We start from the raw sequence: 24,342 nt of genomic DNA on the forward strand, positions 1-24,342 counted from the left end.
TTTATACTTTTTATGTTTTTGTTGACACAGAGTAGTTAATGTGTTCCATATTAATTAACCATTATTTTCAATCCTGTTTACTCATTTGCTTTTTTATTTGAATGTTTTTCATAAACTATACATAATTCTCATACTCTGGAACTACACATTCTAAAGCATTTAGCAACCACTAGCTAGAACTCTAATATATAATAATGTGACAGATTATCTTTTCTAAACTGTTTACAACAAAATTGTTTATCCTGTATGTTCTTATGCCACAACATATTTATTATTTTTCATTAAGTTATACGAGACCTCTATGCAGTTTAGAGTGTGGGTATAAATTATAACTGTTCTAGTTGAATGAAAGCGGAGACTGTGTCTTTTAGTAGATTTTAATCTCTGTCACTTTGCATACTTGCCTGTTATGTAAAGTACAGTTTGTGGAAAACGTTCAAATACAAAAGATTTACTATGCCAATATCATAATAGCAATGACAAGTCAAAAGAAGTAGTTGACATTCTAGAAGTGAGAATCTGAAAGTTGAGGAATGAAAGAATGGGCTGACTTTTGAACATAAGCGATAAGATTTTTACAAATGAGTAACAGTAAACTATTGGTTGAATAAAGATAGCTACAACTGGTCCCCAGGGAGCCCTCAGAGACTGAAACCTCAATTCCTCCTGCCACATATCAGAGAACTGCCTTGTTTGGCCTCAGAGGGAGAAGATGTGCCTAATCTTCAAGGACACTTGAGGCCCCAAGGAAGCAACTGTGGGAACTGCCTACTAGGGAACTGTGGGAACCTTCTTGAAGGCAAGGGGGAGGGGGACAGATATGAAAAACTGGGAGGGGGATTGAAATGGGGGCAATGGTTAGAAAATGAATTATAAGTAAAATGAAAAGGAAAAGATGCCTACAATCTACACCTGGGTAGAAAGAAAATAGATGTGGCTTTGATTCTTGGGGCTTGCGGTCTGTGCAGAGACAACAAGAAGAGTGAGAAAATGGAGAGAGGAAAAAAATACTATAGAGTAAGGGATCCTCAGAAGTGGCCATGAGGGATGGCCAATCAAACAAACAGTGGCTCAGGCAGAACATGGCAAGTCATATCTTGGAGTTATTGACAGGGAAGTAGCAGATAAAAGTTTTGATATCTGACCAGTGCTAATATAGTCTAAGGCTCATTGTAAATATAAAAGTTCTGTGTCTTTTAGCTGAGAAGAGAATGACCTAAAGCACAACAGAACACACTATAAACTATGACAACACCTTCTACATCCTTTGTCCCAAGATACACTAAGCTCTTTATTTGGAGGCCTGGCCAGAGAACATCATGTGTCATTTTGAGAACTTACTTTCTTAGAAACGGGGACTTCCTTGTAAAACAGCTTTCCAATAGTATTAGACACATGCTCTGTTATGCATGTATTCCTGTCCATTCCCCAGAATAAATTTCTTTTCTCTGGGCCTGAAATGGATATTATTGATGTTCTTTATGAAAAAGAAGAGGAAACATTTTCCTCTCTTTCTTTTCTTGTATTAGATATTCTCTTTATTTATATTTCAAATGTTATCCTCTTCCCTGGTTTCCATTCTGGAAACTCCCTATCCCATCCCCCCAACCCCTACCTCCATGAGTGTGCTCCCCCATCTACCCACACATTCCCTTTCTTCCTGCTCCCCACCCTGAAATTCCCTACACTGGGGCATCAAATCTTCACAGGACCAAGGACTTCTCAAATTGATGCCCGACAAGGCCATCCTCTGCTACATAAGCGTCTGGAGTCATTGGTTGCCACATGTTTTACTCTTTGGTTGCTGGATTAGTGCCTCCTGGGAGCTCTGGAGAATATGGTTGGTTGATACTGTTGTTCTTCCTAGGGGTTGCAAATCCCTTCAGCTCCTTCAGTCCTTTCTCTAACTCCTCTATTGGGGACTCCTTTCTCAGTCCAATGGTTTGGCTGTGAGCATCTGCCTCTGTATTTGTCAGGCTTGAGCAGAGTTCTCAGGAGACTGCTTTATCAGGCTCCTATCAGCATGCACTTGGCATTCTCAATAGTGTCTGGGTTTGGTGACTCTGTATGGAATGGATCCCCAGGTAGGACAGTATCTGAATGGCCTTTCCTTCAGTCTCTGCTCCATATTTTGTCTCTGTATTTCCTGTTGGCAAGTTTTTTTTTTCTGTTCATAGCACTGGACTAAAAGGTTACTTATAACTTAACAAGGTCTCTGTTTATAATATATGGAAACTCTGAGATGATAAATGTTGCAAGTTCTAGAGTGATTTGTTTGTAGTTGAGGTCAATATACATTATCTAGTAACTGATGTTATATTCTGAAGAAACAGAAATATTAAGTGAATTATTTAAGGAAATAAAATCATTAACAAAGCTAGAATTCTGAGCTAATTTGAACTCATTCCTCATTATATTAACCAACCTTTGAAAATACATTTTTATTTTAATGAAAATGAAACTATTTTTAGTTTATGATTGTAAACTTTTGAATTCCAATCAAATAATTAATAATTTTAGGTAACCTTTTAGTTCCATGCTCAAAACAAATATATAACATCAGCTGTCTGCTTATAGTTTTGTGTAGAATTTAGTGGAAATGCATTGAGCAAAGAAAAACACGGGTCAACATGCAAGGAATGACCTATAGTGTTTCATCAAATATTGATAGAATGTCTTCTAAGTAATGGAAAAGGAAACAAAATTTAAAAGGTAAAATATAAAATATACCTATTTCAATTAAAGTCAAATTAAGTATAACTGAAGATTAGGCCATGAGGTAAACATATTGTGACTTAAAACCTGTAAAATATTATATTTTGTTTATTTGTTAAGTTATATTTATCATAAGGAGGTGTTTATATTTCATATATAGAGATGCTTATATTTCAGGTCTATTAAATGCAACTTGGAACTCTCATTGACTTCACATAATTAAGATTCATTCACATTTACTTCACAGATGGGAAATTCAATGGGATTTATGATCAGTACTGATCCATGTAGACAAGACATCCAGGGCTTTTCTATGTTTCTATGGTGGGTTAAGATTTGTATCTAGGTTTGTTTGCTACTTTATTTTTCTATACACTTTTATGTATTTGAAAGTAAATTATTATATGCAAATACCTTCTTCTGTTATTTTTACTTTGTATTTTAAGGGATTTAAATTTGTATCTTTAATTCTTAGGTTATTATAGGTATTCCTTTATGTAAGGAGAACTATGTTTATTTAGTGTATATTTCTTTGTATTGTTTTAATTTTTCTTGGTTTGAGTCCATATTTTCCTACTTCTGTATATCGATTGCCTACTTGTGTTGACAACTAGAGAGCTCAGATGATACTTTAGGGTCTGAATTACATTGCTACATTTCAAAGGAGTACAGTATTTGTTATGACAGGTCGTTGGATTAATGGGGAATTCTCAGAATTTTATCAAGGATAATTTCATTTTATATTATGGAAAATAATTTTGTACTCAGCAGTAAGAGAAGACCCTTATTTATGCTTAACATTTAGTCTTTTATTGTTCAAATAATCTTCTAACTCTATGTGATCTAGAGTTCTAGCCTTCAACTGAGAAATTTTGCAAACTGATTAAGCTCAGGGAATTCTGCTTCACAAAAAACATTGGAACTTTTACCTCTAGATCCAAGAAAATCTTCATGCAAATGTCTCATGTCTTTACTGTATGCAGTCTTTCCCCAGTCTCAAATTCTTGGCCTCTTTAGACTAGAATTTTGCACATAGTATATAGAACGGTGCATTGGTTTAGAATGTCTTTTATTGTGCAAGGAAATGTTTTCCCAGGTTGAACTGTAATGCAAATGCAAACTGCTTTGTTCCTCTTTCAAGGATTATTTTCCTGATTGACAGCAGATATGTTTTGTTCCTAGTCTCCCACAGTTCAAAGACTGTAGAGGGCCGCTATAACATTCGCCACCACTAGATGGCGCTGGCTTCCACTGTGCCCCACGTTGTAGGCCAGGATAGCCTAGCCTCCGCCATTACAAGATGGCGCCAGCCTTCGCCGCGCCAGCTGGCCCCCCTTTCAGGAAGTTAACTGTGTGCATGTGCAAGAGTGCCTTCGTGCCAGGTCTTTGCCCACTCCGGGGCGTGCCCTATGAGATCATGGGTAACAACCAATCAGGTGTGGGTGCGCCGCACTAGGGTTTTATAAGCGCGCCATATTGGCGTGGCGGGGCTTTTCCTCTTCTAAGATTAATAAAGTGGTCACAGTAAGGATTTCTAAATGTCCGTGTGCTTCTTGCCGGCAAAAAGTCGCGCGCGGGACAATTGGTGTCGAGAACCCGGGACACAAAAAAGCTACATCATCGCCGGTGCCAAGAGGAAGCCTCCATTTCACGGAAGAAATCCAGAAACTGTGGAATGCAGGTAAAACTCTGAGAGACTATGTTTAGCCTTGATCTGTTCCAGCTCAGTCCTCTGCCGGACGCAGCAGGAGCCGCTATTGTTACTCTGGCAGCCCTCGGGTTGTTTCTATTGACCTTTGAGTTTCTAGTTACCGCCAAACGGCATCAGAGGTCGCGTGGGAACTGCCCAGCTGTAACAGCAAAGCAGAGAGTGTTGGGGGAAGGGCGAGGCGACAGAGTGTCAGAAACAGAGGGTAGTGAAAAGTTGCAACGAGAAAAGAATCCTGACCGATCTCAAGCACCGGACCCTTCCAATTCGGAAGCGAAAGATTGGGGAAAGAACGCCCCAGGTGAGGAGAAGGGAGGAGATAAAAGGAACACAGCATTTTGGGAGAAAAATTTTGTCTTTGTGCCTGTTAGAAGTGTGCTTAAGCTCCAGCGCTGGCTCTGGGGACGCCGCCTCCCTGCGCTGACGCAACAGCTTTACAGAGTCATACTGATCAGATTTGATAGAGGTAGACCACCTGAAAATTTATTAGGAGAATCAAACAAAAGGACATCTCAGTGCCCGTGCACAGCCTGATGGAGTTAATGTAATTGGGTTGTGAGTAAAAATATACAGGGCTGTGTTTAACTTCCATACCATTGGCCAATGTCAGTCGTACTGCTCAGATAATATATCTCAGTATCTTACAGGAATTGGGTTTCAACACGTTGGTGGACTAGTCCAGGAATTGAGACAATCCATCGCCCATATCGACTCCACTCGAGTGGATAGTCACCGTGAACACCACCTGGCTTTTTCCCCTCTTTGTCTATTGTTTGTCTCTGGTGCACCAGGATGTCCCCATGTCTGTCAGTGTATGTCTGTGCTTTTTTTTTTTTTTTTTTTTTTTTTATTAACTTGAGTATTTCTTATATACATTTCAAGTGTTATTCCCTTTCCCGGCTTCCGGGCAAACATCCCCTTCCCCCCTCCCATTCCTAATGGGTGTTCCCCTCCCAACCCTCCCCCCATTGCCGCCCTCCCCCCATAGTCTAGTTCACTGGGGGTTCAGTCTTAGCAGGACCCAGGGCTTCCCCTTCCACTGGTGCTCTTACTAGGATATTCATTGCTACCTATGGGGTCAGAGTCCAGGGTCAGTCCATGTATAGTCTTTAGGTAGTGGCTTAGTCCCTGGAGTCTCTGGTTGCTTGGCATTGTTGTACACATGGGGTCTCGAGCCCCTTCAAGCTCTTCCAGTTCTTTCTGATTCCTTCAACGGGGGTCCTATTCTCAGTTCAGTGGTTTGCTGCTGGCATTCGCCTCTGTATTTGCTGTATTCTGGCTGTGTCTCTCAGGAGCAATCTACATCCGGCTCCTGTCGGTCTGCACTTCTTTGCTTCATCCATCTTGTCTAATTGGGTGGCTGTATATGTATGGGCCACATGTGGGGCAGGCTCTGATGGGTGTTCCTTCAGTCTCTGTTTTAATCTTTGCCTCTCCCTTCCCTGCCAAGGGTATTCTTTTTCCTCATTTAAAGAAGGAGTGAAGCATTCATCTTTTGATCATCCATCTTGAGTTTCGTTTGTTCTAGGGATCTAGGGTAATTCAAGCATTTGGGCTAATAGCCACTTATCAATGAGTGCATACCATGTATGTCTTTCTGTGATTGGGTTAGCTCACTCAGGATGATATTTTCCAGTTCCAACCATTTGCCTACGAATTTCATAAACTCGTTGTTTTTGATAGCTGAGTAATATTCCATTGTGTAGATGTACCACATTTTCTGTATCCAGTCCTCTGTTGAAGGGCATCTGGGTTCTTTCCAGTTTCTGGCTATTATAAATAAGGCTGCAATGAACATAGTGGAGCACGTGTCTCTTTTATATGTTGAGGCATCTTTTGGGTATATGCCCAAGAGTGGTATAGCTGGATCCTCAGGCAGTTCAATGTCCAATTTTCTGAGGAACCTCCAGACTGATTTCCAGAATGGTTTTACCAGTCTGCAATCCCACCAACAATGGAGGAGTGTTCCTCTTTCTCCACATCCTCAACAGCATCTGCTGTCACCTGAGTTTCTGATCTTAGCCATTCTCACTGGTGTGAGGTTAAATCTCAGGGTTGTTTTGATTTGCATTTCCCTTATGACTGAAGATGTTGAACATTTCTTTAGGTGTTTCTCAGCCATTCGGCATTCCTCAGCTGTGAATTCTTTGTTTAGCTCTGAACCCCATTTTTTAATAGGGTTATTTGTTTCCCTGCGGTCTAACTTCTTGAGTTCTTTGTATATTTTGGATATAAGGCCTCTATCTGTTGTAGAATTGGTAAAGATCTTTTCCCAATCTGTTGGTTGCCGTTTTGTCCTAACCACAGTGTCCTTTGCCTTACAGAAGCTTTGCAGTTTTATGAGATCCCATTTGTCGATTCTTGATCTTAGAGCATAAGCCATTGGTGTTTTGTTCAGGAAATTTTTTCCAGTGCCCATGTGTTCCAGATGCTTCCCTAGTTTTCCTTCTATTAGTTTGAGTGTGTCTGGTTTGATGTGGAGGTCCTTGATCCACTGGACTTAAGCTTTGTACAGGGTGATAAGGATGGATCGATCTGCATTCTTCTACATGTTGCCCTCCAGTTGAACCAGCACCATTTGCTGAAAATGCTATCTTTTTTCCATTGGATGGTTTTGGCTCCTTTGTCAAAAATCAAGTGACCATAGGTGTGTGGGTTCATTTCTGGGTCTTCAATTCTATTCCATTGGTCTATCTGTCTGTCTCTGTACCAATACCATGCAGTTTTTATGACTATTGCTCTGTAATACTGCTTGAGTTCAGGGATAGTGATTCCCCCTGAAGTCCTTTTATTGTTGAGGATAGCTTTAGCTATCCTGGGTTTTTTGTTATTCCAGATGAAGTTGCAAATTGTTCTGTCTAACTCTTTGAAGAATTGGATTGGTATTTTGATGGGGATTGCATTGAATCTGTAGATTGCTTTTGGTAAAATGGCCATTTTTACTATATTAATCCTGCCAATCCATGAGCATGGGAGATCTTTCCATCTTCTGAGGTCTTCTTCAATTTCTTTCCTCAGTGTCTTGAAGTTCTTATTGTACAGATCTTTTACTTGCTTGGTTAAATTCACACCGAGGTACTTTATATTATTTGGGTCTATTATGAAGGGTGTCGTTTCCCTAATTTCTTTCTCGGCTTGTTTCTCTTTTGTATAGAGGAAGGCAACTGATTTATTTGAGTTAATTTTATACCCAGCCACTTTGCTGAAGTTGTTTATCAGCTTTAGTAGTTCTCTGGTGGAACTTTTGGGATCACTTAAATATACTATCATGTCATCTGCAAATAGTGATATTTTGACCTCTTCTTTTCCGATCTGTATCCCCTTGATCTCCTTTTGTTGTCTGATTGCTCTGGCTAGAACTTCAAGAACTATATTGAATAAGTAGGGAGAGAGTGGGCAGCCTTGTCTAGTCCCTGATTTTAGTGGGATTGCTTCAAGTTTCTCTCCATTTAGTTTAATGTTAGCAACTGGTTTGCTGTATATGGCTTTTACTATGTTTAGGTATGGGCCTTGAATTCCTATTCTTTCCAGGACTTTTATCATGAAAGGGTGTTGAATTTTGTCAAATGCTTTCTCAGCGTCTAATGAAATGATCATGTGGTTCTGTTCTTTCAGTTTGTTTATATAATGGATCACGTTGATGGTTTTCCTTATATTAAACCATCCCTGCATGCCTGGGATGAAGCCAACTTGATCATGGTGGATGATTGTTTTGATGTGCTCTTGAATTCGGTTTGCTAGAATTTTATTGAGTATTTTTGCGTCGATATTCATAAGGGAAATTGGTCTGAAGTTCTCTTTCTTTGTTGTGTCTTTGTGTGGTTTAGGTATAAGATTAATTGTGGCTTCGTAGAAGGAATTCGGTAGTGCTCCATCTGTTTCAATTTTGTGGAATAGTTTGGATAATATTGGTATGAGGTCTTCTATGAAGGTTTGATAGAATTCTGCACTAAACCCGTCTGGACCTGGGCTCTTTTTGGTTGGGAGACCTTTAATGACTGCTTCTATTTCCTTAGGAGTTATGGGGTTGTTTAACTGGTTTATCTGTTCCTGATTTAACTTCGATACCTGGTATCTGTCTAGGAAATTGTCCATTTCCTGAAGATTTTCAAATTTTGTTGAATATAGGTTTTTATAGTAAGATCTGATGATTTTTTGAATTTCCTCTGAATCTGTAGTTATGTCTCCCTTTTCATTTCTGATTTTGTTAATTTGGACGCACTCTCTTTGTCCTCTCTTTAGTCTGGCTAAGGGTTTATCTATCTTGTTGATTTTCTCAAAGAACCAACTTTTGGTTCTGTTGATTCTTTCTATGGTCCTTTTTGTTTCTACTTGGTTGATTTCATCTCTGAGTTTGATAATTTCCTGCCTTCTACTCCTCCTGGGTGTATTTGCTTCTTTTTGTTCTAGAGCTTTTAGGTGTGCTGTCAAGCTGCTGACATATGCTCTTTCCTGTTTCTTTCTGCAGGCACTCAGCGCTATGAGTTTTCCTCTTAGCACAGCTTTCATTGTGTCTCATAAGTTTGGGTATGTTGTACCTTCATTTTCATTAAATTCTAAAAAGTTTTTAATTTCTTTCTTTATTTCTTCCTTGACCAGGTTATCATTGAGTAGAGCATTGTTCAATTTCCACGTATATGTGGGCATTCTTCCCTTATTGTTATTGAAGACCAGTTTTAGGCCGTGGTGGTCCGATAGCACGCATGGGATTATTTCTATCTTTCTGTACCTGTTGAGGCCCGTTTTTTGACCAATTATATGGTCAATTTTGGAGAAAGTACCATGAGGAGCTGAGAAGAAGGTATATCCTTTTGCTTTAGGATAGAATGTTCTATAAATATCCGTTAAGTCCATTTGGCTAATGACTTCTCTTAGTCTGTCGACATCACTGTTTAATTTCTTTTTCCATGATCTGTCCATTGATGAGAGTGGGGTGTTGAAATCTCCCACTATTATTGTGTGAGGTGCAATGTGTGTTTTGAGCTTTAGTAAGGTTTCTTTTATGTATGTAGGTGCCCTTGTATTTGGGGCATAGATATTTAGGATTGAGAGTTCATCTTTGTGGATTTTTCCTTTGATGAATATGAAGTGTCCTTCCTTATCTTTTTTGATGACTTTTAGTTGAAAATTGATTTTATTTGATATTAGAATGGCTACTCCAGCTTGCTTCTTCTGACCATTTGCTTGGAAAGTTGTTTTCCAGCCTTTCACTCTGAGGTAGTGTCTGTCTTTGTCTCTGAGGTGTGTTTCCTGTAGGCAGCAGAATGCAAGGTCCTCGTTGCGTATCCAGTTTGTTAATCTATGACTTTTTATTGGGGAGTTGAGGCCATTGATATTGAGAGATATTAAGGAATAGTGATTATTGCTTCCCGTTATATTCATATTTGGATGTGAGGTTATGTTTGTGTGCTTTCATTCTCTTTGTTTTGTTGCCAAGACGATTAGTTTCTCGCTTCTTCTAGGGTATAGCTTGCTTCCTTATGTTGGGCTTTACCCTTTATTATCCTTTGTAGTGCTGGATTTGTAGAAAGATATTGTGTAAATTTGGTTTTGTCATGGAATATCTTGGTTTCTCCATCAATGTTAATTGAGAGTTTTGCTGGATACAGTAACCTGGGCTGGCATTTGTGTTCTCTTAGGGTCTGTATGACATCAGTCCAGGATCTTCTGGCCTTCATAGTTTCTGGCGAGAAGTCTGGTGTGATTCTGATAGGTCTGCCTTTATATGTTACTTGACCTTTTTCCCTTACTGCTTTTAATATTCTTTCTTTATTTTGTGCGTTTGGTGTTTTGACAATTATGTGATGGGAGGTGTTTCTTTTCTGGTCCAATCTATTTGGAGTTCTGTAGGCTTCTTGTATGTCTATGGGTATCTCTTTTTTTAGGTTAGGGAAGTTTTCTTCTATGATTTTGTTGAAGATATTTCCTGGTCCTTTGAGCTGGGAGTCTTCACTCTCTTCTATACCTATTATCCTTAGGTTTGATCTTCTCATTGAGTCCTGGATTTCCTGTATGTTTTGGACCAGTAGCTTTTTCCGTTTTACATTATCTTTGACAGTTGAGTCAATGATTTCTATGGAATCTTCTGCTCCTGAGATTCTCTTTTCCATCTCTTGTATTCTGTTGGTGAAGCTTGTATCTACAGCTCCTTGTCTCTTCTTTTGGTTTTCTATATCCAGGGTTGTTTCCATGTGTTCTTTCTTGATTGCTTCTATTTCCATTTTTAATTCCTTCAACTGTTTGATTGTGTTTTCCTGTAATTCTTTCAGGGATTTTTGTGTCTCCTCTCTATGGGCTTCTACTTGTTTATTTATGTTTTCCTGTAATTCTTTCAGGGATTTTTGTGTCTCCTCTCTATGGGCTTCTTCTTGTTTATTTATGTTTTCCTGGAATTCGTTCAGGGATTTTTGTGTCTCCTCTCTATGGGCTTCTACTTGTTTATTTACGTTTTCCTGGAATTCTTTCAGGCATTTTTGCGATTCCTCTCTGTAGGCTTCTACTTGTTCTCTAAGGGAGTTCTTCACGTCTTTCTTGAAGTCCTCCAGCATCATGATCAAAAATGATTTTGAAACTAGATCTTGCTTTTCTGGTGTGTTTGGATATTTCATGTTTGTTTTGATGGGAGAATTGGGCTCCAATGGTGCCCTGTAGTCTTGGTTTCTGTTGCTTGGGTTCCTGCGCTTGCCTCTTGCCATCAGATTATCTCTAGTGTTACTTTGTTCTGCTATTTCTGACAGTGGCTAGACTGTCCTATAAGCCTGTGTGTCAGGAGTGCTGTAGACCTGTTTTCCTCTCTTTCAGTCAGTTATGGGGACAGAGTCTTCTGCTTTCGGGTGTGTAGTTTTTCCCCTCTACAGGTCTTCAGCTGTTCCTGTGGGCCTGTGTCTTGAGTTCACCAGGCAGCTTTCTTGCAGCAGAAAATTTGGTCTTACCTGTGGTCCAGCGGCTCAAGTTCGCTCGTGGGGTGCTGCCCACGGGCTCTCTGCAGCGGCAGCAACCAGGAAGACCTGTGCCGCCCCTTCCGGGAGCTTCAGTGCACCAGGGTTCCAGATGGTCTTTGGCTTTTTCCTCTGGCGTCTGAGATGTGTGTGCAGAGAGCAGTCTCTTCTGGTTTCCTAGGCTTGTCTGCCTCTCTGGGGGTTTAGCTCTCCCTCCCACGGGATTTGGGTGCAGAGAACTGTTTATCCGGTCTGTTTCCTTCAGGTTCAGGCGGTGTCTCAGGCAGGGGTCCTGCCGCTCCTGGGCCCTCCCCCATGGGAGCCCAAAGGCCTTATACAGTTTCCTCTCGGGCCAGGGATGTGGGCAGGGGTGAGCAGTGTTGGTGGTCTCTTCTGCTCTGCAGCCTCAGGAGTGCCCACCTGACCAGGCGGTGAGGTCTCTCTCTCTCACGGGGTCTGGGAGCAGAGAGCTGCTGCGGGCCGGGATGTCTGTGGTTTTTATTTCTCGTTGTTTAAATGTTTTATGTTTCATGTTCAAAAGAAAAAATGGTAAAAACTTTATCTGCTGGTCGTGCACACCTTGACTTGGTTTTAACCCTTTTCAAAAGGGAACAAATGAATAAAAAACAGTTTCAATCAGGTCTTTGAAGCCCTGTGCCTGGAGCCAGGTGTCTAGATTAGCTGGAGAAGCTGCCCAGAGGCTAAGCGTCTACACGAGCTGATCTTAAAAGCGCCAACAGCTTCTCAGCTTCTTCATACAAGAGTTGATAGCTGTTTTTCTTAGAAAAATCCCTGACTTATTATTTTGACTCAACAGGTGACAAGGTGCTTCTCTTAAAATCATAGCTAAAAGGGTAAAAATGGTGTTTGGTCTAAATATTAAAGATAAGTGTAGCCACTTCAATTTTGTTTCTCATTGGTTTTAAATGTATAAATATGCTCTACTTGCCTTGGTTATGGACTATTGGCTTTCAAGTTATTGGATATGGTTAAAAAAGTATAATATTGGTAACAGAAAGTTGACATAAAGCTGTTAATCTGGATGGAGTCATTCTAGATAACATGTGACATGAGCCAACCTAGGGAAACAGGTCTAAATTGAGGTAATATTTTTATGGAACTCTTATCCTAGAAACCAGGCTTCTAAAAGAATTTAGGACAATGTCTCCTTGTTGAGGTATTGGAGACTGCATCATTGTGCGTCCAAAGGTAAGAACTGACAGTCAAACTTTGTAACATAATAGATAGACCTGGGGTGCCTTGGAGACTAGATTGTTTGTTGCAGGTTGAGTTTTGCTTTCCAAAGTTGTGGCTTGCCCTGAAGTTATCTGTATTTTAATGCTAATTTCCACTGCCCAGAGAACAGCTGCCTAGTCATGTACTCAGAACTCAGGTGACCTTGTGGTGGTGCTCTGGTGTTACAAGGAGAATTTAAGGATTGTGATTAAGGATCGCTAACGTTACACTAACATAAACTTATTTTTAATTAAGGAAAAATCAAACAGAGATTGTTACAAGATTTACGAAGGATTGATGAGGTTTTGGAACTTGTGAGAACATTACAGCCAGTTTACTTACTCCAACTGCCATTTCAGGATAGATTTAGAGGATTGCTAACAGCCTCATATTAGGTAATTTTGTTGCTTCTTCAGTGTAAGAAGTTAGAACTTAAATCTTTCAATGTATATGGAAATTTTTACTACAAACCTTTGTTCTCAAAATGAGCTTTGATATTTGGGGAGTAGCTGTTACACTACTCCAGATAAGAATATTTGAAGCTAATTTTAAGCTTCTAAGGATATGTTAATTGGCCAAGTACCTCACCCTACTAGAGGACTTAGGTCTTTGTTATGCACATTGGAGATGAAGCTTCAGCTGTGTTAGTACAGAGTTGTGGACTAAAGTCATGGAAGTATTTTGAAAAGAAACCTGATAAAACATATCTTATTCCAAACAACAGTTAATTGGTTATTACAAAATACTGATATTTGGCCTATTACATATACAAATTTTTCAGATGAAATTGATAATTTTACTCTTTACATGCTTTTGTACTTCCTGTATATTTGTGCATACAACCCATAGGAAATGCGCTTACTGTATTTATAGGTGGTTCATCTAATGAAAAGGCTACAGGTATGATTGGATTACTTGTTTATTCTCTTGAGTTTCTATTGCTTCAACACAGATTATTAAATTCCGTAGTTTAGCCACTGTTTTTAAATCAAACTTTCTATTCACATACTGATAGCCAATGTGTGGCTTGTGGTTTACAATTGATTTCAATTACTTAATGCTTTATTAGAGACAGGTTTTCTACTTAAAATCAGTGAATGATTTCAGTGTAAATGTCTGACAACTCACTGTCCCTTCAGTGCTCTGGCTCAGACAACTAAACAAAACCATAGACCCAGCTCTTTAAAAATGGTAATGGAGTTGATAACACACCCTCACGAAAAGAGGAAGACTCCATTTGCTTACTTTCAACTCCCAGCTTCACCCTGCCTGCTCAGGGATTTCTAGTAAGACTGAATCTGGACAATATTTACAAGATTTGGCATTTCTAATTAATGCTTATGTTTAGGTAAATAAAGTTTGTGAGGTGCTAGAGAAATGGCTTAGTGGTTAAGAACACTAAATACTGTTCCTTTATAGGACATTTAAGAACTCAAACTGGATTGCCTGGGCTCTTTAACAAGGGAGGACAAGATTCCAGACAGATTATAGGCCTTACATAAGAACAATTAGTGAAAAAAATCTCATTCTTTATATATCCAATACAATAATGCTGGAGACAATAATTTGGTATACAAGTCAATTTATAAATACAAGTGCTCAGTGTCCTCAACTTAATCCTCGAGGACTTACCTTAATAAATAATATCTTTACTATATCTTAATAAATATATAGGGGGAGTTATCCCTGTATGCAAAATAATGCTCCTTTTATTTCAATTTTAAAATTTTGGATGCCAAAGTTTATGGCACCCTACAACTAGGCATACTTCTGCCTAGGTGAAATAGAGAGATCCACTTATTGACATGTTCCTGTCCAGATATTTTATTTGGGGAAGAGGGAAAGTTTGTGTTTTTTCTACAGGATGCTACAAGAGTGTGCCAGCTGCCTGAGTGGTTGCTGAGACTTGCTGATCTTGGTTATTCAGCTCTTCTGGTTCGGGTCCCTGGAGTCATTCCTCTGCCCTGAGAGGAAGATAGAAGATCCCCCTTCACCTTTTGTCATCACAGAGATTTTGCCGTTGCTACAGTCAGTGTTACCGCTGCGTGTTCCCGTCCCACTATGGCCTGCTCTCTGACCCTCTGCACACTGCTGCTTGCTGGGGAAGACTGGACTCCAGCCGTTGCTGTCCCTTCATTTTCCTGGTGACTCTTGCTGCCTTAACTGGTAACTGGAGTTGTCATTTTACAGACTGTAGCTTCACAGAAAGCTACCTGTGTAAACCTACAGTGACTGGAGAACTCTGTCCTGGTTATACAGATCTCAGAAATGGTTCCATTGTCTGCTGGTTGTTCCAGAGAAGAATGACTGATCCTGAACTGTCCTGGAAAAGACCTTGACACTTTCGTTGCTATTGTAGCAGCCATTACTGCTACAGACATTGTGTCTGCAGTATCTGGAGTTCCTCCCCCAATCTATTGTTAGACAAGTACAGTGCATGAACTTTCTGGAGTAGTTACTAACAATTGGGAATTCTAAATTTTATTATAAGAGCAGCTTGACTACGGTCCTTGGTGGTAACAGCTGAGGAGGACCAGATGAGGTGCCCACTACTTATCGGGAGTGGCTCTGTCTGGTGCAGCCCTATGCTGTGGATCAGTGTTCATACTTGGTTGGTTTGCAAACTCAGATCTCAACAGAAACGTGACAAGGCCGTTATCACTCAAGCACTTGTGGCCATTGTACTAGGGGCCTCCCCTGGAATTTGGTTATCTTGCTCAGGACTCTTTCTGTACCTGAGTTCTCTGCTCCTGCACCCCATGGATCTGTGCATCCATTGCACTGGGAGGAGAGGGATTCTCTCTGTATCTGAGTTCTCTGCTCTTACACCCCATGGATCTGTGGATCCACTGCACTGGGATGAGAGAGACTCAGTGATCCCTTGATCAGCCCTTGCACATCACTGAGGTTTCCTCATTGCACGCGATAGGGTGATCATGACTGCTATAAAATTATATAAATTATAAGGGTGAGATGTAGAGGGCCGCTATAACATTCGCCACCACTAGATGGCGCTGGCTTCCACTGTGCCCCACGTGGTAGGCCAGGATAGCCTCCGCCATTACAAGATGGAGCCAGCCTTCACCGAGCCAGCCGGCCCCCCCTTTCAGGAAGTTAACTGTGCACATGTGCAAGAGTGCCTTCGTGCCAGGTCTTTGCCCACTCTGGGGCGTGCCTTATGAGATCATGGGTAACAACCAATCAGGTGTGGGTGCGCCGCACTAGGGTTTTATAAGCGTGCCATATTGGCGCGGCGGGGCTTTTCCTCTTCTAAGATTAATAAAGTGGTCACAATAAGGATTTCTAAATGTCCGTGTGCTTCTTGCCGGCGAAAAGTTGCGCGCGGGACAAAAGACTCTTCCAACTTTATGTGATCTAGAATTCCAATATAACTCTGAACTGAGAAATCTCTCATCCTGCATTCTTCCTAGTTCTCTGTGCCAGTTAACATCAGAAATCAAGCCGAAAAAAATAAAAAAAAAAAAAACTATAGGGGTAAGCAGCTAAACTTTGTTTATCTTTATATTTCTGATTAATATTATTGAGCATGATATACTCCATTCTCATTCTATGGCTTTCAAGCAGTAATGGTACTAATTGTTATAACCTATTACAAACCTTATGACTAAAACATCAATACCAATCATGTCAGGACATTTTAGATTTAAGAGCGTTCATGGCTGTATTAGGTTATCTTTTATGTTTCATCCTAACTATACTTATTCTGCAAAGAATCGCCACATTTTTTCAGTGTGAAATCTACAATATCACATAGCAAGCTTAGTAAAAACTATAGATTTCTTTTTTTAACAGTTTTTACTGTAACTTTTTATTTACATTTCAAATGTTATCCCCTTTCCCGGTTTCCTGTCCATAAACCTCCTATCACATCTTTCCTCCCCTTTAGTCTATGAGATTGTTACCCCACCATCTACCCAGCCTTTCCCACCTCCCTGCCCTGTCATTTCCCTACACTGGGGGGGTGTCCAGCCTTGGTAAGACCAAGAAATTATTTTCGAATTGGTGCCCAAAGTGGTCATTCTTTGCTACATATGCAGCTGGAGCCATGGGTCTGTCCATGTGTATTCTTTGGATGGCAGTTTAGTCTCTGTGTGCTCTGGTTGGTTGATATTGTGCTTATGGGGTTGCAAACCCCTCAGCTCCTTCAGTCCTTTCTCTAACTCCTCCAGTGGGGACCCCTTTCTCAGTCCAATGCTTTGGCTGTGAGCATCTGCCTCTGTATTTGTCAGGCTCTGGTAGAGCCTCTCAAGAGACAGCTTTATCAGGCAGTCAGCATGCACTTCTTGGCATCAGCAATATTGTCTGGGTTTGGTGGCTGTATGTATATAAGCTGTATCCCCAAGAGGAGCAGGCTCTGAACTGTCATTCCTTCAGTCTCTGCTCCAAACTTTGTCTTAATATCTCCTCCTATGAATATTTTTGTTCCTACTTCTGAGAAGGACTGAAGCATCTGTACTTTGGTCATCCTTCTTCTTGAGCTTCACGTGGTCTGCGGATTAAATCTTGGGTAATCCGAACTTGCAGGCTAATATCCGCTTATCAGTGACTGCATACCATGTGTGTCTTATGTGATTGGGTTACCTCACTCAGGATGATATTTTCTAGTTCCAACCATTTGCTTATGATTTTCAGGAAGTCATTGTTTTTAACAGTTGAGTAGTACTCCATTGTGTAAATGTACCACATTATCTGTATCCACTCCTCTGTTGAAGAACATCTGTGTTCTTTCTAACTTCTGGTTATTATAAATAAAGCCTGCTTTGCACATAGTGGAGCATGTGTTCTTATTATATGTTGGAGCATTATTTGGGTATATGCCCATGAGTGGTAGAGCTGGATCCCTAGGTAGTACTTTGTCCAATTTTCTGAGGAACCTACAAATTTCTTAAACTTAGTTTAGCCATTATTTTTGTGGATATAGCTGTGTTATTTTCGTACCTTCAATAACTGATTTTACCTGACATTTTCTCTTGGATCAGTCTTACAGACAAATGGTAGGAACAAAGTCATTTTAAATTTATACACATGGTTTTACATTTTCTGCAAGATATGCTGTAAACAGTAATAGATTATATTTTACCTTCTGCCATAAACTTCCTAAAATTGCATATTAGGAATTAATTGAAACCAAGTAGCTTATACTGTAGCAAACATTTCAACTGAACAGAAAACAAGAATATAGGACAATGCATAAATTAGGTAAATGAACTGGTGTGTAGTATATTTATTCTAATTCCTTTAGAATTTATATTAGCTGAATTAAAATAAAGAATCTTAAAAACTTTTGTGATTGAACATCAAAAGAAATATATAAATTAATTTTAAAATGTTTTGAGAAACTAAGTACTTTTTACAGTAGGAGTAGCATTGTTCATAGTTTAATTGTTCTAAATTCTTTTGTGTATTTTTTTATTTCACTGTGTTTCCATATTAAGATTATATACTTTAAACAAATGTTTTAAGAAGTTTCAATACTAAAGTGAAAATTGGAAAAAAATATTCTGGAAAATATGAATGATAACAAATAATAATATCCTTCTGTAGTTTGAAACATTTCAATATGACTTAAATTAAAACTGTCTTTAAATTCTATAATTATTATTTATCAGAGTTTACTATACATCTTTAACAAAAAGCAATTCTTTTTCATGAGTTTCAAATTATATATTTCACAGTATTTATCCAGAATAAAGGAAGAGGAATAGTCATTTCTCAAATGCTGACATTTACAAGATTTCATAGTTTATAGGAAATAATGAAAACTTGTATTACTGTGCAGAACATGCTGACCTTTTCCTCAGAATTGATATGTGTTTTTGGACAGGCCTTATAAAGAACCTTGGAGGTTAAGATTTAGTTCTTAGAGGTAATTGAAGATTTCAAAGGTCACAGCTCTATCCACAATTTGGTCTGGAAGCTAGGACATAGAATGATTGTATTTTTCAGTGGTCAGTGTTTCCTAATTTTGTTCCAGAAGCAACAGACTTGTTTGCCAGTGCTCTTGCTCTAAATCATCTTTCTAACCAATAAATTGATATAGGACCCAAATAGGCAGTTTTCAGAAGAAATACATGTGGCCAATAAATATCTTGACATTGCTTAGAATCTTTAATCATCATGTAACAGCGAGTGAAAACTACTTTGGGATTCCGACTCATGTGAATCAGAAGGTTCAAAGTCAAGACATCAGATTCTGGTAAAGATCTCATAAATGAGGAACAATTATTCACGGAAGGAGGGAGTATTATCTGGTAAAAGTACAATGAAACTCAACATGGATTCTTCAGAAAAACTTAAAAGGTGAAGTACTATATAATTCAGCTGTATTACTGCTGAGCATATAATGAAAATACTTTAAGTTCTATCACAGAGACATTTACACATCCCTGACCTCTGATAACTCAATGCATATTAATGGCAAACAAACAACCTAGATGTATATCCTAGATGTGTATTAAGAGATGAATGAATATTAAAAATTTGGTATTTATTAACAATTGAATTTGATTCAGCCATAAAGAAAAATGAAATAGTGTAATTCTTATAATAAATGAGTGAAAGTGGAAATTACTATACTTAACAAAACAACTCAGAAGACTTCTCATATATGCAACCTAGTTTTATACATTTATAAATATGTGTGTGGGTTTGTGTGTGGGGTTGAGGTAACTACAAAAAGGATAATGGTAAGTATATGAAGAAGAGATCTTAGGGAGTTAGAAGTGACTAAAAGAATATACATTATACAATTGCAAAATGATGGGTGCTAAGGGAGGCATTAACAAGAGATTGTCAGAATAATGATGAAACAGGATGTGGAATAGGAACAACAAAAATAATGCATTTATGCAATGCAACTGCCAAGGAAGAGCATACTTTGCATGCTAATTTCACTGGTTTGCCTGGAGATCCTTAAGTGGATCTCTTCACAATGTTATGCCCAAATTCTATCTTTTAATTCCTTCCTTCCTGCTTTCCTTCCTTCCTTCTCACTTTCCTTCCTTCCTTCCTTCTCACTTTCCTTCCTTCCTTCCTTCTCACCTTCCTTCCTTCCTTCTCACTTTCCTTCCTTCCTTCCTTCTCACTTTCCTTCCTTCCTTCCTTCCTTCCTTCCTTCCTTCCTTCCCACCTTCCTTCCTGCTTTCCTTCCTTCCTACCTTCCTATTTTCCTTCCTTCCTTCCTTCCTTCCTTCCTTCCTTCCTGCTTTCCTTCCTGTTTTCCTTCTTTCCTTTCTTCCTTTCCTTTTTCCTTTTAAAGTTACTTTATGTTGCTGCTGAAAGTTGAATTGGGTGCTTCTATCAGAACAGCCAGGTGCTTCTAACCACTGAATCATTGCTGCAGCCTCCAATCTCTGGGATTTGTGATTAATATGTAGCATTCTGTTAGTCATGTGTCACTTCGTGGTTAAACACAGATCTCTCATGTACTGTTAAAGTGTTCTACACTACACTGCCCCTATAGTTGTGCTTTTCATTAGTAAATCTTATAAAGATTAGAAAATGATAACAAGTCAGATAATTTTTATAATAGCTTTAAATAATTTGTTCAAAATCTTTGTTCAATATATCACATATATGGAGATAACTGACAGTACTCCTAGTTAATGAGAATCTTAAATTAATGAGAATCATTTTTGTTTTTGATTTTCCTATTATCATTACTCATTTGAATTGTCCACGTTTCTTCCCTGGTTTTCATTTTCCTGGCTTAGTTAATACCTTGGAAAGCATCAGAAACCTGGCAGGTTCTCCATCATATATCCTAATTTATTTTTCCTGCATATCTTATGTCCATACATAATAGAATTTTCAATATACAATATGTCCAGGTTATATTTTCATTTTTAATGGCATAAATTTGCTTTCAAATATGACCCAGAATACTTTTTACTGTATGCAAAGAATTGGTAATGATTTTTAAAATTTAAATACTACTTTTGGGGTGAATAAAAATAATGGTTACAAATTCTTGGAGTGATTTACATATGAAACTATTTGCACTTTCAACTTTTTCCCCTTTTTAACTGAAAACAATTTTTTTTTTAAAAATCAAGCCATATTATCTTATCACAGTTACCATCCCTCTGTACCTCCCAGTTCTTCCATACCATGACTCCTACGAACTAGCCTCCATTTTTGTATCTCATTAGAGAAGAGCAGGTTCCTAGGAGATAACAAACATAACAAAATGAAATATAATAAGATAAAGCAAAAAAATCAAATGAAGAATGGGTAAGGAAAACCAATCAATGGGAAAGGATTGCTAAGAGAAGGCACAAATTTAGAGACCCACTTATTCACACACCAAGGAGCCCCATAAAAGCACTAAACTGAGAGGTGTAATTATACCTGGAGGAAGTGGTATAGACCTCTTCAGGCAGGCTATGTGCTTGCTGCTTTGTTTTCTGTGAGTTGTTATAATCTTTGCTTGGTTGATTTACAGGGCCTAGTTCTCTTGGTGTCCTCCATGCTTTCTGTCTTTTATTCTTTTTCTGCCTTTCTTCCACAGGGTTTTCTGAGCTCTGAAAGGAATGGCTTGATGGAGACTTTCCCATTTAGAATTGAGTGGTTCAAAGTCATACTTTGTATGTCTGTTTGTAGTTCTCTGTAATTGCTCACATCTGCTCTATGAGAAAGCATCTCTGATATGGGTAAATAAAGCACTAATTTATGGATACAGAAGAATATCATTATGAGTCATTTATTGTCAGTTTGCTTGTTTTTTTGTTTTTGTTTTCTGACCAGTAGTATTTGGTTTTACCCTATGTCTCTGGACTACCTAGTATCTGGTTCTTGGTCAGGCAAGCAGTGTCAGGATGTGTTGCAAATCACAGAGTCATCCTTAAATCAAATCAGCCCTTTGTAGGTTACTTCCACAACCTTTGTGCCACCATTACTCTAGCATATTTGACAGGAAGGACATATTGTAGTCCAAATGTTTTATGGTTCAGTAGGCGTTTGCCTTTCTGTTTTAGTAGCCTGCAGGGTATCTTCCTTAACCAACGGCAGTAGAATGTGGAGCTGAAGGTTGTATGCAGGTACCATCTTCCCAATGCCTTGTTCAATGAATTCTGTAGTGGTCTTCAGCAATAGGGACTTGCTGTTTGTTTGCAGAGAGCAACTTATTGTCTTGGCAACAGTCTGGGTTGCTTGGGGATTTTCATGGGATCCCTTCAACCAAATCATTAATTGGATGTAACCCAGTCCCAGTACTGGAAGATGTATTTGGTGACCAAACATGGCTAGCTAGGACTCCATCTCCCTCACTTTTTTAGACTTCATTAGGATCATGTTCATATATTTTAGGAAGGTATAACTACACTAGGTTTCCACCCCTTAAATGTCTCTCAATTCTAACTGTGTTTCCTGAAAATTCACTCCCTCAACCATTCTCTCTTCTCTCTCCATATCTTAACATCCCATTTCGTTCTTCCAGTTCAGTTCACCCATAAAATCTTTTCTATAATTTTATGTCTTTCTAGAGAAGGCTTACATTTTACGTTTAAACATATTATGTGATTAAGAACCTATGGTCTTAATATCAGCATGCAATGATTTAGCCAATTTATAGACATTTCTTCTTGCATTTGTTTGTTTTTGTTTTTATAGACCTTCTTGATCAAAGCTATGCTTGCAAAATCGTAGCCTTTTGTAACAGACCCCATTTATTTCCAAACCCTTTGTGACCATTCTTAGTCCACTCTTTGCTAAGGATGTTCCTCATAATTTTGTACTCCTGGTGTATAAGTACAGATTCAAGCTCTACCCAGATACTTGTTTAGAAGATCAAACAAATATTAATGAATTTTCCAATCATTAAGACCATTCATTTGTTTTTATTCCACTAACCGGATCTGGATATCTATTATTGTATCTTCAGACTTTGTGATTATCTTTTAAATAAATAATTTGGGAGACTTTTCAAATTATGTTTTATAATATGACAGCCCTAAAATTCTACAGAGACCAAAGAGGCACTTAGCAAAGAACATGCAGTGTCTTTGTGGAATCTGGCACTGAAATTTACCCGGAACCTTAGAAATGAGGCTGAGCATTTTGTGGAAAGAAATCAAATTTTGATGAGCTTATATAAATAGTGAAAACAATGATTTAATTTATTTGAATTTCATTGTTATATATTTGCCTGATTATTTATAAATTAATAATGACAGACATGAATGGATTTTAAACATTTATTACAGTTGGCTTTTTCATTTTTTCCTGCACTAATATTCAGTAAAATATTGTTTCAAAAGGTTGGCAAAACATGTGGTAATGACTATCAAAAGCCATTTATGTAAATTGTATTTTCTTAGTATATTCCTGTGATGTCCTTTGAAATATATCTGGCTTAAAATGATTTTGGATTAATTGATTATGATTCTCAGGCAAGCTCATGTTAATTCATTTGGTCAAGAGCAAAATGTGAATCTGTGCCAAGCCCCTGGGGTGTTGTCCTGTTATAAATCTCCCATTTTTATGAGAAGGCATGACTATGTCTTTTTAGGCTTCCTGAATATTAATAAATTTCCAAACTTAATGTATGCATGGCATAATTTTAGCATAGATAAGTTCAGAGAGAAATTCATTTTTTAAGTTTCAGTTGCCAATTTTTTTCTTTCTGCCTCTTCTTCCTGAGCATTTTAAACACAAAAATAAAATTTCTGGCAAATATTAAGTATATTATTAAAATTAGAAAAGAAAAATATGACAGTATGATTTTTGAACACTACTATTATGTAATAGAGCCTTGTATATGAACTACATTGGATACAGTGGAGATCATGATATTTGATATTACATATCTATATTCAAATATACCTTTATGTATTAACATAATAGTCCTTAATGTGATGGAGTAAATGATTATTTCTATCCTTTAATTATATCTTAATTCATAGAGCATATGTTTTTTAAGTATATTGAAGTGTGGGCATTTGAAATGTGCTAACACAAAACAATATCATCATATCATTTGCTGTTCTTTCCATCTGTTCTACTCCTAACATGTAGATTCTGAAAATCTTTGCTTATTTCATTTCAATATTTTACATAGGAAATTGCTTTTAATATCTTCTCAATTGTATACATGTATTTTATTTTAGAATGAAAATCATATACTTTATTCCATGTGCTTTTCAGAAGTAAGGAGAGGAGAAAGGTTGAAGCAAAATGGACATCACTCTCTTGATGGATCATCTTGGTTTCAGTAGATAAATGGCTATAACACCATAGTTTTTTGTATGTTGTCTTCTTATAGCAACGAGGAGAAGTTAGCCTCACCGCATTACTTGGCATAAGCTTAAGTGATGCTGGTACCATTTTCCCTGTCGCATCATCATAGAAGACATCTAAAGACTGACCAGATTAGTGGTAATGTATGAACTGAAGGATATGCTGTTGCTTTTTCTTTTTGGACTGCAACTGAATTGACCTATCCTGACTTTGGACTCCTTTGCAAGTATGTCTTTGAGGATATACCTTCAAAGAAACAAGTTTACTCTTGTTGAAACCCACACAAAATGACTTGGATGTATCAACTTCGTTTCATTGGTTTTCTCTCATGTTATTTCATGTTCATAGACCTGTGGTAGGTGATGTTCCTTATATTCTATAAACAAAAAGTGATTTTTATGTAGTATGTATACATGAATCCAATTGCCAATAATTGTTTTCTCTAGCACATAATTCAAATTTTATTGGTCCTAGTTTAATTCTAAAACA

This window comes from Rattus norvegicus, chromosome 13, assembly GCF_036323735.1.
Source record: "Rattus norvegicus strain BN/NHsdMcwi chromosome 13, GRCr8, whole genome shotgun sequence".
Taxonomy (NCBI): Eukaryota; Metazoa; Chordata; class Mammalia; order Rodentia; family Muridae; genus Rattus; species Rattus norvegicus.